The following is a 14,392-nucleotide window of genomic DNA, read 5'->3' on the forward strand; positions in this document are numbered from 1 at the left end:
TAAGGATCAACTAGATAGTTTCTTTCTTTTTCTATGAGACTGCTATACACAGGCAAAATCTTATGTAGCTTTGATTATAGATCTTTAATAAATATTCCTTTTATCCCATTTTATTGATTAATTAGTAAATTAAAATATGGGGAATAAATCACTTATTATTCTTGTATTTTTAATGATAAAATTGTCTTCAGGGTTTTTAAAAAAATAATCATTATACTTCAAAAGAATAAAGGAAAATACAGTAAAATTAGATGTGAGGGAGTCTCCAAAATTCAGCCTACTTATCTTAATTCAGAGAAGATCTAATTCAATCACTAGAAAAATAAAAACAAAAGGAAGAAACATTTTACCTTCAAATTCAGTTAAAGCAATGATTTATCACAATTAATTTAAAAGAAGCCAGCTAATAAGTAGAACCCAGAAAGCTCTTAAGTTAATGACAAGTCTGGGAATTCACCTGATACTTATTCATTTTTGGAATACAGACTGTACACATAATACCACACAATTATTTTTCCACAAGGTTAGGAAGAAACAGGCAATATTAACAAAGGGTCAAATAAAGTTGTTAAAAATTTTAAAACCATCTCACTATTTCAGTCTGTGTTCAGTTCATTTACTCTTTTTGACAATCCATGAAATTCATTACATAGTAAAAATAACACCATATTTATGTCCAAAAATAAATTCATTTTCTCAGTAAAACCTAATCTTCTTTTAAGAAGATTTCTCACACGATTATAGTACTTAACATCACAGAAAACCCACACTTGACCTAAATGTCTCTGAATTGTTGCATTACAAGATGGCAGTTCACTGTACCTGATAATTTGATTGTTTTACCCAAATGTCTTCCAGAGTTCGGCTGTTACAAATAATATGTTCTATTGTCCATCTTGCTCTACAAAGAGGGTACAAATTTAGTGCCTTTTAACTACCTTGTTATGTTTTAGATAAAGGAAAAAATATTTTCAATACAATTACTGCTGGGAATTGAAACACTCCAATGCCTCTCCAAATGCTGTTTTCCTTTTTCTGATTGTTTATTCATATTTCCAGAATTAGTCTGTTCATTTAGCATGTGAAATTGGATTAAGTGCTTCTTTTGAAACTCCAATACATCTACTATAAAATCATAACTCTGTGATTTTGATGTGGGCTACGGGTGGAAGGCTCTTTGTCTCTTCAGAGATAACCTAAGCTGAAGGCTGTGGGTGTGGAACGGTAAGAGGCTGCAGTCCTGCCCTTAGGGACAATGGCCACAGGCTCCAGTCCCAGGAAACAGTTTAACAATGCAAGGGCTATAAACTTTAAGTATTTAGGGGAAATGCAAAAAGTAAATATGCTAAAAGCTTACCTAGAATGTCTGGAGTCCATGCTAAAAGCTTACCTAAGATGTGGAAGATATATATGCTAATTGAAGCCTATTGAGAACTGAAACAAAGCTACCATTTGGCCTTTCCTCCTGGTATAAAAGACATTTGAAAATCTTGTTCGGGGCTCGGGATTCAAACAGAAAGCTCCCGAGTCCGGCCGGCCGTCAATAAACCATTTTTCCTTCTCAAAATCATTCCTGAGTCCTGGCCTCTCTATACTCAAATAATTGAACTTCTCTCTAATTCCACAACATTTTAACATCATGTTCTGAAATGGTTAAGTACCATTTCACATCTTCAGCTGCCTCTCTAGAAATTACGGGTGGAAATCTTTAGATTTGAATGGAAGTTTGGACCAATCATGTGGAAAACAAGGAATAAATCTCTATACCTGATGGTAGGAATGTCTTGAATTGTTTTTTTCTGCAATTTATGACAGTTTTGTGGGGTTGCTTTCACATGGTTGATAACGTAATATTACTTCTGTTGTCATTCTGCAGTAATCCAGTTACACTTAGGGAAAAGAAAATGTCAGGTTTGACTCTTCAGTCAGAGTTGGGGAGTCAGGGCCACTGGTGATGGAAAAGGCATGTGGAGCCTTGGTGAGTTTATGCATATTGAGTTTATTTTATGCTCTTTCCCTTTCCTTTGTTCTCTCTTTTTCTGCCTTCTCCTGCTCTTGCCCCACTTTTCTGTTTATGTGGGATCTGCTTTTATGTTACTACTGTTGGAATATATGATTGGTTTTTACAGTGGCAGATTTATCTTGTAACATGTACTGATTAGCTGGTGTATGTGCCAGTCGGGACTAAGCCCATACCCAGGAAGCTGAGTGCAGTTATGTTGTGATATCATTTCCCAGATATGGCTAAGAAGTATCCAGGTTGCTTTGGCCATTTAACCTTTGGGCTCTAGCTCCTCCTACATTCTACCCCTTAAATGGCCAACATCTTAAGGGCCAGCTGTCCCAGGGCTGTATCCTGGGCCTAAAGGCCACAGCAGCAATATAAGGCACTATAAAACATAACTAAGAAAGCCACAAAACCAATGCCAATTAACACAACCTATTTCCAAATGGATCTCAGGTGTTCCCATGAATTTGGCACCGGTTCACAAATACCCGGTTTGACTATTGACCACAGTATGATTACAAAGAAACTGGGAGGTCCATCCCATTGATCTCTGGGAATCATTGGCACGTTGTTCAATACGCTGGGGTACTATTTCCCTTAATGTTACATGCTCAGCTGGAAGCCACCTCCACCTATTATAGATAGCATTACCCACTGGGGGGGGTGGGTATTGTCCATATTTCTGTGGAATAGTGCTTCTATTTGTTTTCTGGTTGTTTCCCATTCTGGTGTGGACTGCTTGGTTGTCTGAAGCCATGTCTAATTAGCTTCTGTCTCTGGGGCAATGGTCCATGGAAGGCCTCTTGCTCCTTCTGCTGGCAGGTCAGTGGATACCCAGCACTGCATTATGTTGTGAACATGGGCATAGATATGAGCCCTTGACAGTACAGTATTGGCTGCTGTCAACCTGGGCAGAAAGACAATAGGTTACCATGAGAGGTAAATCATATTCCTCAGGCAATATACATGCAACATGTTCATTTCGGGACTGAATAGTGGCAGGCACAGGTGGCTGCCTTGGTCTGGAATGCCATACCTTGTCTCCACACACTAAAGTCAACCACAAAAGAGATAGCTCCTCTGGGAACAATGGTATGGGCCACATTTGTAAGGCAAAAGTTCCCCTCAGAAAAGTTCCCTCTGAGTTTTCAGGTAGTGCAACTCGTGGCTCAGATGGCCATTTACAAATCCATGGTTTTATGCTGTCTCCATATGGTAACAGGATGGCTCTCCAAGTGGGGATGTCAGTTACAACAGTCCATGGCCATGTCCACACCACTATTTGCCACTGTTTGTTCTGACCTTGAGGCAGTGGGAGCAGGAAATACCAAAGCTCCATCTACAACTTTAGGAAATGCAAAGGAGTCTGAGGTATTCATTATTACATGTAAGGGTAAAGCACATTCCCATACAACCAAGTCTAGGGGCAACTGTTCCATTTGCTGTGGCTACTCATTTAGAAGGTATATTGCTCTCAGCAGGCAGTTAGCCCATCCCAGCAAGGTTAGCTTCTTTGGAGACATCATGTTAATTTGTCCTTTAGTAAGCCATTATACCATTCAATCATGCCTGCTGCCCGCAGTCAATATGGAACATGCAAATGCCAATCAATGTCTTCATTTTTTGCCCAGGTTTGCACTTTGGAACTTGTGAAATGGGTGCCTCTGTCACTCTATACTTCAAGGGGATGCCCATAATAGTCACTTAAAATATTCAATGCCATAATGGTACTCTTGGGTGGCTATTCAGAATAGAAGGGCAAAACTAAACCTGTATTAGTATCCACAACTGTGAACAGGAATTTATATACTTTTTCAGAGGGCAGAGATCTACTATAATCTACCTGCCATTCCTGTAGGGGTGTATCTCTTTGCTTTACAACCCCTTTTTTCATGGGCACCTGACAGCTGCATGGGTATTGTTTAGCACATAGCTTACAGGCTGGGTGTTCATTGCATCTACAGTTGTTAATGGGATGCCATATCGCCTGGCTATCAGCAGGAGGGTTTGAGGCCCCACACGTCCCATGTGCTTATGTAATCAGGTGGCCTGTCTGTCCGTTGGATGGCATAAAGCTCTTACTTGTGCTAGACTGTCTGTAGTGTTATTTCCTGGGCTTATCAGAGGTTTATGCCCTGCAGCATGATAAACACTTATGCTGCATTTTTATCTTTTGGACTACAAATTCTTCTTCAAATTTTGTCCCCAGAAAGGTCTTTTACCAATCATCTATTTTTGCTGCTCCCACTGGGACAGCCATAAAGTTAGACCTTTGTACATGGCCTGGCTGTCTGTATACATGGTAAGGGGGCCAGGTTCATGCATTATACTAGCTAAATGGCTCTCAGTTCAGCCCACTGACTTCTTTGACTAAATCTGGTTTCAAACCAGAAATCTTCTGTATCCATTCAGATACCTACAGTGGTCCAAGACATCACCATGCTTTTGCTGGACCCATCTGTATACCAGGCATCAGCTGGTGCAGTCCCATTTCCATCCTTGTGTAGGCTAGGCTCTAAAGCCTGGGGACCAGAAGGCCCTCTGGCTGAGCGGTCAACTTGACTTTCTACTCATCCTAATACTTCCTGCAACTGTGCAGACAGGGGCCTAGTACTCAACATGGCCCACTGTTTCAAATTCATGCCCCACTGGGCCAATGTGGGCATCTGAGCCACACCAGCCCTGGGGGCATTCAACCACAAATGTACCCATCCTGCCACAGGGAAGGAGGTTTGTACTAGGACTCGTTGTGGCTCTGTAAGTACTTCACATGCCTGAAGCATGGCATACACTGACACTAACTGGCACTCAATGAGAGAAGAGCAGGGTTCTTCCCTTTTCTATAGTTGAGACCAAAATCTTATGGGTTCCCTGAGTTTCCCATGGGTCTGCCAAATGCTCTAGCATTACTCAGCATCATGGCAAGTGACATCAAGTTGGAAAGGCAGGGAATGATCAATAACTTGCAAGTCCTGAGCCTGACCAACTCCCTGCTTGGCAGCTTGAAAAGCATGTCCATGGGTATCAGTCCAATCCCAAACACCTCTCTTCTTCTAGAGGGCACACAAGGGGTGGAGTTTGTCACACATGGATTGACTATCTCCCATAACCATCAATTCATGACAGGGGTCTCTCAAAGCAGTCTGGATTACTCTACATCAAAATGCAATTGGCTCCTGTATGCACTAGGGGCAAAACTCATTGCACAGTATGGGGGGACCAATAAATTGCTAACTCTATGTGTGGCCTCCAGTCCTCTGACCCCCTTGATCAGGTTCCTTGGCCCGCTTGTCAATCTTCATAAACATTGTCTTCTGGTTCTGCCCATAAAACATCTTGTAAACAGAGAGGGCAACCTTTTAGTGTGTTTTTTTTCCCCCTCAATTTTATATACTGCTGTTCCAGTGTTAACTCTTTCTAGAGAGCTAGTAGCTCTTTATTTGGCTGTTGATTTATCTTATCTGGATCTGCACCGGTAGCAATGAGGTCTGCCCAAATTTGCACTTGAGATACTTTCAGCAGCCCCAGGAACTTGCTCCCCAAGGTCCCAGCTGGGCTGGTCCTTTGCAATCCCATTCAGCCCCTTCCTCCTGCTGCTCCAGCAGGGAGAGGGACTTTTGGCATATTGGCTTTATTGCACAGTCCTGCTTTTTTATTTTTATATCTTTTAATTGGGCTAGGGTTGTGGTTACTTTGTGGATGTTATGATCCATGTATGAGGCTAAAAGGGCTGCTAAAGAATCAAAAGTACTTGGAGGAGCTGTAGCTAGAATCATGTTTTTCATACAAGTGGAAAAGAGTTTACTGTCTGGGCCCATGTAATTTGCTTGGAACATCATTCAGCGCATTTTTATGTCATGCACAATTTGAACTACATTTATAAGTGTCCCATTTACTAACAGTTTCAGGGAGCTCCCCAGAATTGTGCCATATTATACAACATAGACTTTTCAGACAGTTTATAAGGGAGTCATTATTCTGTATGATGTGCTTTCAGCATGACTGAATACGCTGCTGTGACATAGGGTGGGTAGTGATAGAGCTTGACTCCTGCATCTTGCCACTAGACAGGGAGATGCTGTCAATGCTGTCATCTCAAAGGCGCAGCAACCAAGTGGGTACAGTTTCAGAATGTTGCTGATGAACTTGCTTACCTAGATCTTTTAGCCCATTAGGTATATACAGTGTATATGTAGTTCGTTGGTGGACTTGGGGAGCTCCTGCCACTTTTTTGCCCCAGTACGAATGATTGATTATGTTCTATTTGTTGTTTTACAGTAGGTTGAGTTGGGGATTGTGTGGAGACTTTGTTTGGGACTATTTGCAAGTACTCATAGCACCATCAGCTTCTCTGGGAGCTGTTTTGTTTTGTTTTTTAATGTACTCACTTGTTTTTGCTGCCTTGTAAATTTTTGAACACAGGCTTGTGCAACTAAAATCTCTTTGTGCTGTTCCTGCAGTCAGGAACAACCAGGACACTTTCTCATTCCTTCTGGCGTGGGGATAACATGGCTCCCAAAGATTCCAGTGCCTTTGCAATTGACTCCAGAGTGGAATGAACCATATCCCAGCTCTCTGTAGGGGCCCATTGTGAGGGAATTGCCACCACTGGATACCAAAAACCTGAAGGGGGCCATATCCTGCCCCTATTATGCACAGTCAGGTCCACTGGGGCTGAAGATCCACTGACCATGCTCGGAGGATCTCGCTGATTACACCAAATATTAGGTCTGAGCTCTTCAGCCAGAGTGGGGGAGTCAGAGCCATTGGCAAAGGAAAGGGTGTGTAGAGCCAGGATGGGGGATGTGGTTTATACATATTGAGTTTATTCCATGCTCTTCCCTTTCCTTTGTTCTCTCTGTGCTCTCTCGTGCTCCTTCTCCACTCCTCTGCTTACATGGGAGCTGCTTTTATGTCACTGCTATCAGAATATATGATTGGCTCTTACAGTGGCATACCTATCGTGTTACATATGCTGATTAGCTGGCGGCATATGTGCTGGTAAGGACCAAGTCCATCCCCTGGAAGCTGAGTGCAGTTATGTTACATCATTGTTTCCTGGATATGGCCAAGAAGTATCCAGGATGCTTCAGCCATTTAACTATTGGGCACTAGCTCCCCCTACAGAAAATTCCTTAGCTGATTTCCTCAGAGCTCGAATGTAATTTATTACAAGACTGTCTTTCCAAATCAGAGGGAAACAAGAGTAGTATAGTGTATTTCTAAATCCTTGGCACTGTTGTCATGCAGTATTACACTAATCTTACTGATGAAACTGAAGCCTGGTAACTTCATCAGTGCCACATGAAGAGACTCGAGACAGAAAGAAATACCACTTTCGATGCACACAGTAAATCATCCTGGTTCACCAGGATCTCACTGAGCCAAGTTGGTACGTCAGCTTCTGTGGTCAAAATTCTGTCTGGTGATCATAGGGGTATTAATCAGAGAGTGATATGCCAGGTATCCCTTCCATTCTAGAAAGCAGTTTTCAATCCTTTCAGCACCAGTAGGTGCTCCTGCTTGGGGGGGATTCACTTCCATCTTGACCAGCACTTGGAATCCACCACCTATGGGGGCTGAGGATATGTTCAGCCTAGCCTGGAAGAAAATAGGAAAGCACGCATTTGAGAAACAGAGCTTCAAACACTTTCAATGGCTTCTCTGTCAGGGGTGCCTCAAGTTCTTCTATGACTAAGTGCTTTACCAAAGCCACTCCTTATCTCTTAGTTGTTTATATATAAAATACTTCTTTAAATTTCAGCTACCTTAATATATCACAACTTAAACATAATCTGGTAACACAGCCTCCTAAAATGTGGAGACACAAGTCAGATAAAATATTATTCTCGTATTTAATCAGATATACAATTTTTGGTTTATTACCCCAAATGTCATGGCATTGTTCTATGCAAATAACATATTTTTTTTCTTTTATTTACTTTTCCAATCTTCTTACTGCTTTGGCTTAAGGGTGTGTTGTCTAAATATATCTCTTCCACATAAATGATAATTTTTATGAGGCAATTATAGCTCCCAATTATGCTAACTGGTATGAAATTTATTCATCCATAGAGGCCTTTCACTAGAAGTACATTAATCAGTATAATGAATGCAGGTGAAAAAAATTGTAAATATGCTGGAGGAAATGGAAAGAAGATGCATAGGTAATTATTATATTATGCAGCATTAAATATTTTATCTTTTTTATAGATTAACCAAGAATAATATGTAACTGAAAGCCTTCTGGAAGATAATATGAATTTAGCAATATTTATTCATTCATTAAAACATATTTTTTGAGAATCTACTTTGTGCCAATTACTATAGTCTATAAGCTGTGGATACAGACATGAACAAGACATATTATAGAACTTTCTATTCTAATGGAACTTCTTTTCATGTAAAGAGGAGATGATAAATGAGTAAAAAAAAATGAATACATAATCTATGTACAGATAATGATTAATATTATCAAAAAAATTAAACAAGTGTTACCGATTGAGAAAGTTGGTGGGTGGAAAATGTAAGTTAGGTAGTCTGAGGTGGCTAGATCATGCCCTTTCTGGTTGAATGAGCTTATCCAATATATGATGGGTGAAATATACCAGGTCTCAAAGACTGATGCAGTTTTGCGGACTACAGAGGGAATGATTTGAACTCAACTCTGTTTACTTTCATGTCATTTTACTATCAACTTATCAAACATTTATACAAAAAAATAAAATATCAAGAAAAATGATGGGAGTGAATGTGGATAACAGAGATACACCTTAATTTGTGTGTCCTGTCACAGGATCCCCTATGGAAAAAACTTCTCAGCATCAAAGCTGCTTATGCCTATGGGCTCTCCTGTCTTTTACACTGTTTTAGAACTAATTACTTAAAGATTTCCCTTAATACCCCAAAAGGAATTTATTTCTGGCTGAAATGATATGAATCCAACTTTATTTATCACTTTACTGTGACGTTTACTTAAGATTTCAGTGACAGTCATGGCCATGATCGGTTGAGATTTAAATGACATAATAAGACTCAGATGTGCAAAGACCTGGGAAAAGCTATCAGAGGAAATAGGGCACACAGGTAAGTAGGAGGGAAAATATATGTGGTATTTCAACAACCATGGAAAGTTTGTATTTTCCTTTAAGTATAATGAGAAGTCATTGAGGAATTTTAAGTTGGAGAGTTTCTTGATCCAATTTGTATTTTTGAATTATTTCTTTGGCTATTGAAAGTAAAATATACCGTAAAGAAATGTGTGGAAGAATGGAGTATAGGTAGGAAAGTAGAGATGAGGTTTGCTTTAACTAGGGGTGACACTAGAATTGGAGAATATGGCAAAATCAGGATATATTTTGGAGGAAGAAGTGACAGAATTTGCTAATGGAGTACACGTACAGAGTAAGGGAATGAAAAAAATCAAGGTAGGTCCTTAACTTGAGAATTTAATAATGGAGTGGAAAGGGGGAAAATTATTAAAATGGAAATGACTGTAGAAGCACCATGATGGGGCTAAAGGAAAAAGGAAAATGAAAGGCATTTTATTAAGTTTTAAATAATATATCTTGAGGGTAGCATACTATTGAGATATTTATGTCTCATACATGTGCCTGGAACTCAGAAGCCAGGAGAGTTCTGAAGATAAAAATTTTAGAGTTTTCAAAGGGGTTCTGATGCATGGTACTGTTGTAGAATTTGAGAGAGTTTCAATTATTTGCTTATAGAGAGGCCAGGACTCAGGAATGATTTTGAGAAAGAAAAATGGTTTATTGACAGCCGGCCGGACTCGGGAACTTTCTGTTTCAATTCCAAGCCCAGAACAAGATTTTTGAGTCCCTTTTATGCAGAGAGGAAAGGCCAAATGGTCCTTTTGTTTCAGTTCTCAATAGGCTTGAATTAGCATATATATCTTCCACATCTTAGGTAAGCTTTTAGCACGGCCTTCAGGCATTCTAGATAAGCTCTTACCATATTTGGTTTGCATTTCCCCTGAATACTTAAAGTTTATAGACCTTGCATTATTAAACTGTTTCCTGGGACTGCAGTCCTTGCCATGGTCACCAAAGGCAGGACTGTAGCCTTTTATCATCCCACATCCACAAGTCATAGATAGTTTAGGTTATCTCTGAAGAGACAAAGAGCCTCCCACCCAAAGCCCACATCAGTACTAGAAATCTGTTGACTTTTATAAAGGGTATTTATTTGGGGTAGAAGCTTAAAGATACCAGGCCATAAAGTGTAAGTTACTTCCCTCACCAAATCTTTTGCCATGTGTTGAAGCTGTGATGTCTGCAAGGGTTTAGGCTTCCTCTTAATCTTAAGATTCTGTCGTCCCAGCTTCTTCCAATATCAGCTGTCAGCTGGGATAAGTTTCATCTCTCTCCTGGGACTTGTTTCTCTCTGGCCTCAGCTGCTCTGGTCTCTCCACAGGGCCAGCTGTAGACTGTCAGGATAATGGCTCATCTCTCTTCCTGGGGCAGCTGCCTTCTCTAATGGATCCTACTCTCCTTCCCCATTCCCCACCTATCTACTTCTCTGTGTGCTTACTTACTGGGGCTCCAATATCAAAACTCCAACTTTCTCCTCTGTCATGTTGTTTTCCTTTGGTGGGTGGGGACTCCACATCCTACTGATGTGGCCCAAGCAAGGCCTTAATCATTATTTAATCAAGTAAAGGTGAAACCTCTGAAGTTAATACAATCTAATACACCCAGAGGAACAGACTAGTTTATAAACATAATCCAATATGTATTTTTGGAATCCATAAATAAGGCCAAACTGCTACATATGGTATGGTAATGCTTATGAATCTAGAGGAAATCTCCAAATAATAACATACAAAAAAGAGAGTAGAGAGTGAACCAAGATCTGTGACATTCTTACATAAAAAATCTGGGAAAGAAGGAGACTGTAAAAGGGAGGCAGATGTGAAATAAGAAAAGTTTTTTGCCTTTGGAAGCAAGAGAATTATGTGTTTCAAGAAAGAAGCTGAGAAATGCACTTAAAGCTATCTATTTGGGATATAAATTTATTCTTGTTGCCATAGGTATATTTTCTGCATAGATAGAATGGCCCACACAGTCACTTACAAAATATTGAATTTCCATACTGGGGAAGTCCTGCTACTTTCTCAAATAAAATGGCAAAAATCTCTGGAATATGTAAATCAAGTCTAACAAAGGAAACAGGCCAATATGCCAAGCCCTCAACCTTAATGCTTGTACTTATGAACCTTATTCCTGTAAATATGAAACTTAGCCTAATTATAATCGGTGCCTAAAAGTTACCTCCTGAAAACCTCCTTGCTACTCAAATGTGACTCTCTCTAAGTCAGACTCAGGAAATGAACTCACTACCTTCCACCCAAATATGAGACATGACTCCCAAGGATTAACCTCCTTGTCACCAAGGGATTATCATCAAGTACTAACAAGCAATGCATCTGGAAAAAATGCAGAAAGGGTGAAACATTAACTAAAAAAGAGTTTTCATGACTAAGAGATTTCAAAGTGAGCCAGGTGGTCATCCTAGAGGCCATGCTTATGCAGATCTTAAGTGGATTTCACTAACTGCAACAGTAAACAAAGCTCCCAAGGGGTCTAGGGACATCTAGCCACCAGAGGCAAGACTCACAGCCTCATGAAATAAACACCTTCCTAGCGGGCCCCATTTGGGAATATATGATAATCTATTTCCCTAATATAGCAGAGTTATACTCATTTATAATTTCCTTCTCATGATGTTTCTACTCCTTTTATTTTAAACCTATAATTTTCAATATACCTATTAAGTATGTCTCTCAGAGACTTAAATCTTCAGCTTATTTCTATGCCAGTTGAGTTCTGAATTGCAGCAGAATGCAGCCAACTTCTACTCTTCAATTCTTCGGGCTTGCCCTGAACAACGAAACCTTGAATGTCACTGTGGACCAAAAATTTAATCTATGTCTTTATACACATGTTCACAGTGACATTTAAGTGAAATGTTTGCAAGTCTTCTAAAAACAAATAATTACAAAAATTTTTTAATTCAAATCCCTTTCCCTGTAAAAAGCATTGTATGTTTCTGACTCTTTCTGGGTTGACTTCATGTCCAACATGTCAGAATCATTTCTTTACCCCTGCATCTGTAACAAAGATTTTGTATTTGCATGTACTCAGGGAGATTTTGTATATTTTAATCTCATTTCCCATGTCCTTTGAATAATACTAATTTTGAAAAAATATACATTGGCCTAATATTGACCTTTTCCTTTTATCTCACTTTTCAACTTCCTCTATGTTTCTAATAGGAATGTACCTAATCTGAAATATAGTCTACATACAATGATGTTAATAACATAATAATCTTTTTTTTTTTTTTTTTTTTTTTTAAAGATTTATTTATTTATTTAATTTCCCCCCCTCCCCTGGTTGTCTGTTCTTGGTGTCTGTTTGCTGCGTCTTGTTTCTTTGTCCGCTTCTGTTGTCAGCGGCACGGGAAGTGTGGGCGGCGCCATTCCTGGGCAGGCTGCTCTTTCTTTTCACGCTGGGCGGCTTTCCTCACGGGCGCACTCCTTGCGCGTGGGGCTCCCCCACGCGGGGGACACCCTTGCGTGGCACAGCACTCCTTGCGCGCATCAGCGCTGCGCATGGCCAGCTCCACACGGGTCAAGGAGGCCCGGGGTTTGAACCGCGGACCTCCCATATGGTAGACGGACGCCCTAACCACTGGGCCAAAGTCCGTTTCCCATTAACATAATAATCTTAAATAAAATAAAATAATAATCTATATCATGACCCTTTTGGGGGATTGAATTTTGTCCCCCACAAAAGGCATGTTAAGATTCCAACCTTGGATCCTGTTGCATGTGAATCCTTTGTAAATAAGGCATTTGAAGATGTTATTAGTTAAGGTATACCCAAATGAATTAGGGTGGCCCTTAATCCAATATGGCTGAAGTCTTTATAAGCAAAGGAAAGTGGAAACAGAAAGAAAAGCCATGAAAGTAACAAGAAGCTGGGAGTCAATAGAATGCAAAGAGAAGGGAAAGATGCTATAGTGTGCCTTGTCATATGTTAAAAAGGTAAGAAACCTCAAAGCTTACAGGCCAGCTAGCAGTTCCTTAAGCCAGGAGGAGGCAAGCCTTCTTTTCTTCAAAACCATAAGCCAATAAATTCCCATTATTTAAACCAACCTATTGTATGACATTTGTTTTAGCAGCTGGGAAACTAAAACAACAGGAATTTGGAAATAACCTAAATGAGTTAAATAGTGAATGATTAATTGAAGAATGGCAGAATTTAATATTATGTAATCATAGAAATAAGGCAATGTTTATGAAGAATTATTAATATATTTTATAACATAGGGGAATTTTGTTATAATGCTAAATGAAAAAGAATGGTGCAAATTTTATATGTATTATTGTTAAGCACATCCAATCTTATCCCAAAAAGATTTGAAATAGTACAAAATTCCTTACTATTCAACATGAAAATAACCTGTAATTGAATTTAGAAAATATTTGAAAAGGGAAAATTATTAGGAAAAATAAAGTGAAACCCTATTAAATTTATACTTCTAAAAGTGTGCCAAAAAATACTATACATGCTTGCTGTATTTTAACACAAATTTGACTCTAAGCATCCATAAAATCACATTTCCTTAATAAAAAAACAAGAACAGTTATGTAATTTAGAGCATCTGCTAGAGAAAGCAAACCAGCTGCTCCAGGGAATCTTAGCTAGCCTGGCATAAATACTTGCTAGACTTTTCTGTGCTGTCTCTGACTCCTTACTTTAATCAGACAAATATAGTTCTCACCATTAGGAAAGAGGATGAAGCAAAAGAGAACCTGTAACCAGATTTCCCAAAAATACTATTATTATAAACATTCAATTAAAAAGAGGTGAATCAGGAGAACCAGCAAGATGGTGGTGGAGTAAGATGCTCCTAGAGTCAGTTCCTGCTACAGGGCAGTTAGTAAACACCCAGAGCTATTTGGAGCTAGCTGACACACCTGTTAGGGGTCTCCAGGAGACCAGAAGAGCACCCCGCCACATCCTTGAAGGAACGGAAGGAAGAGACTGCCTATTTGCAGGACAGATTCATAAGTAGAGTGCTCCACACGACAGAGGCTAGTGCCCGTCCTCCACTGGAGGCCAAGCCACCTTGGGAACTGTTCCTCAGCTGGAATTGAAAGTTTCACTTCCCAAAAATGGGGGAGGAAGAGACAGTTTGCACAACCTCAGCTACTGATGAGTAAATTCAGTGGGCTGAGTATAATCCTAAGAACAGCTTAAGTTTGAGGCTGGCCAAGTCAGAAGGAGACTGGTAGCTGCCATCTTACCTACACCCCTGGGAAAAGGGGATGTGGGACAGACTGGAAATCACAGTGCT

General features: G+C 39.8%; 1 pseudogene; it reads right to left on the minus strand.

The window, feature by feature from the left end:
• Positions 1-645: 645 nt before the first annotated feature.
• Positions 646-1,869, minus strand: LOC101422686 (shieldin complex subunit 3-like; annotated as a pseudogene).
• Positions 1,870-14,392: the final 12,523 nt, after the last annotated feature.

This window comes from Dasypus novemcinctus, chromosome 13 (genome assembly GCF_030445035.2).
Source record: "Dasypus novemcinctus isolate mDasNov1 chromosome 13, mDasNov1.1.hap2, whole genome shotgun sequence".
NCBI classification, from domain to species: domain Eukaryota; kingdom Metazoa; phylum Chordata; class Mammalia; order Cingulata; family Dasypodidae; genus Dasypus; species Dasypus novemcinctus.